The following is a 2,500-nucleotide window of genomic DNA, read 5'->3' as shown; positions in this document are numbered from 1 at the left end:
AGACTGCCACTGTAATCCCAGTCTGTCCATCCCACACAAAGAAATGAATCTCTCCCACTTAACCAGACACCAAAACACAACATAGGCATTACGCTTGACCATTCTAGTATACTCCTTGGAGTAAAACACTTATCCCTTCTTGACAACATGCAGCACTCTAGCTAATGCCTTCCCTTTAACTTCCTTGAATATTTTCTCCACCAATTCTGGCGCTATCCCTGTCCGTTTTTTGGCCCCTCCAGCAATCTGGCAATTTTTTGCTTCCTTAAGATTTTACACCCTTCATTGAAAATTATATGAATACATGTATTCACCAACTGTAAGTGCATTCTGTTACTTGTTGAAACACTGGGAGAATAGCTAATATATTGATAGAGCAAGAATAGTAATAATGACATTTACAGTGAACAAGATGACTGACAAAATGCGATTCACAATCTTTTAACAAAGATATCAAAATCCACTGAAATTCAGAAGAAAAATAAAGAAAAATACAGTAATCACCACAGAGGCAATGCAAGTTATCAATGTATAACAATATACAGTACGTCTTCTTTGAACACAACGTTTAAACAGCCTTAACGAGCCAAATCCAGTCCTGAATGTGACCTTAATTGCTTTATCAATAGCACGAACAGAGGCACTCGTAACAGGATTTTTTTAAGGCTTAACCGATAGAGCGAGATATTTATGTGGATATTCAAGCCTAAATTCAGTCTTGCATTATGCTTGAATTTAGCTTTGACTTTAACACAGTCGAATTGAAATTTGAGCATCCGCTCTGAAGCCTGATAGAAGCCTCATCATAGCCATAATTTTGTTTTTTTCTACAAAGTTTCCCATTACAATAAAAAAGGAGCTCATGCTTGAAGATGTGACGTTTGGGGAGCCCACCGCACAAGCCATATTTCTGATTTCCAAGGCCCAAGAAAACAATTAATTTATTTTGGACAGTAAATTATTGTAATCCAAGAATTGTGCTAGTACATGATTAATTCGAGCTCACAATGATTAACTTTATGTTGCTTAAAATACTTTGGAATCTATTCACCAACTATCAGTAGTCAATTTCGTTTTTGTGGGAGTAAACGTTTGGGAAGGCTGCTGCACAAGCATGCTCAGTCCACGACATCTGTTTGTGAATTGGTGCGAAGCAGGGTATGTAATTTGCTGCCCTAACAGTCTCCTTTCTACGATGCATTAAGGTATTTAAATGCGCAGATTCAGAGAATAAACCCGAGCAAATGAATGAAATCGCCCAACTTTTCTCGATGGCTTTTCTCAGGTTTCACGACAGTCATTAAAATTCGGTGTAAGAAAATGAGTAGGTCTCTTTTATTTGGTGAAGGAAATATTGTCATGGTTTTCTAAAATTGTGAGACTCTCTGTCATGGTAAATAACTATTACGGGGTAGAAATTTTGCGTTACAGGCTACAAATGCTGCAAATGTATAGATGCGCGTGGAGATAGTGTATATTTTCGTTTGTCATTCCTGTTGTGGGGATCTACTGATCTTGGGCATAAGATAAGTTTAACTACCACATTAGAGTAGGTCAGGTATGATTTTTCTCAAAGCTGTAACTTATTGGTTTGGAAGAAATTCTGCTCTTAGTTTTTTTTCCTCAACCATGCATTGAATGTTGAATGTTCGATCATTCAGCGAACTGCAATACTCGTCGAAAACACCTTTGTCTGTTTCCCCTTCCCCAATGTTGATTTGGGTATCACAGTAGTCTCAGTGCTTCAAAACATGCGTGGCTCAACATTGGGGAGAGAGAAAGCACATTTCAGGGAGGAAAACAGTGTGAAGTCGAAATCTCAGGATTTTTCCAGAAAATTCGAGAGTAATGGTGTCTGTTTCAACGATTTGTGACAAGTATTGTAGTTCTTCATGTAGTACTTTTAGCTCATATGATGCTGATGGAAAAGATTTAACAAAGGCTTTTCGACGAGAAAATAAACAATTAGCCATTTTTCAAGGTATATGCAGTTCCTGTTTTTTAAAAGTAAAGAAAAGTCATGGACGGATCGCGGATGAAAGTAAAATACTTTTCAATCGTGCGAGAACGTGCTTTGTAATTTGATAGATCGTTGTAAAATTGCTCCTGGATATTTCAAGTTTGCGACTGTTTACAGCCTTTTTCAGGCTGTCTGTAGGCCTAAAAATTTTGTCAATAGCAAATCTAACGTATCGTATGTAATTCAAAAGATTTCGTCAATAGCAAATCTTACGTATCATACATAATTCAATCGCCACTAGGGCGCTAGAGCCGTAATTAAGGCTATCTTATGGCCTCCTTAAGGCCTGAATGTTCTCAATGTTAAAAAAAGATATTATTGATTTTTTGTGTCCAGTCTCTTGGAAGATGACAAACAAAATGGCGGCTACAAGTGCAAAGTTAAGTTGGAGTGATAAAGCAGTCTCTTTATTATTAGATTTACTGCATAATCGAGAAAGCCTGTGGAACGCAAAACAGAATCGGCTAGAAGGGACAAACT

The sequence above is a fragment of the Montipora foliosa genome, chromosome 2 (genome assembly GCF_036669935.1).
Source record: "Montipora foliosa isolate CH-2021 chromosome 2, ASM3666993v2, whole genome shotgun sequence".
Classification (NCBI taxonomy): domain Eukaryota; kingdom Metazoa; phylum Cnidaria; class Anthozoa; order Scleractinia; family Acroporidae; genus Montipora; species Montipora foliosa.
Note: the sequence above shows the minus strand (reverse complement) of the source record.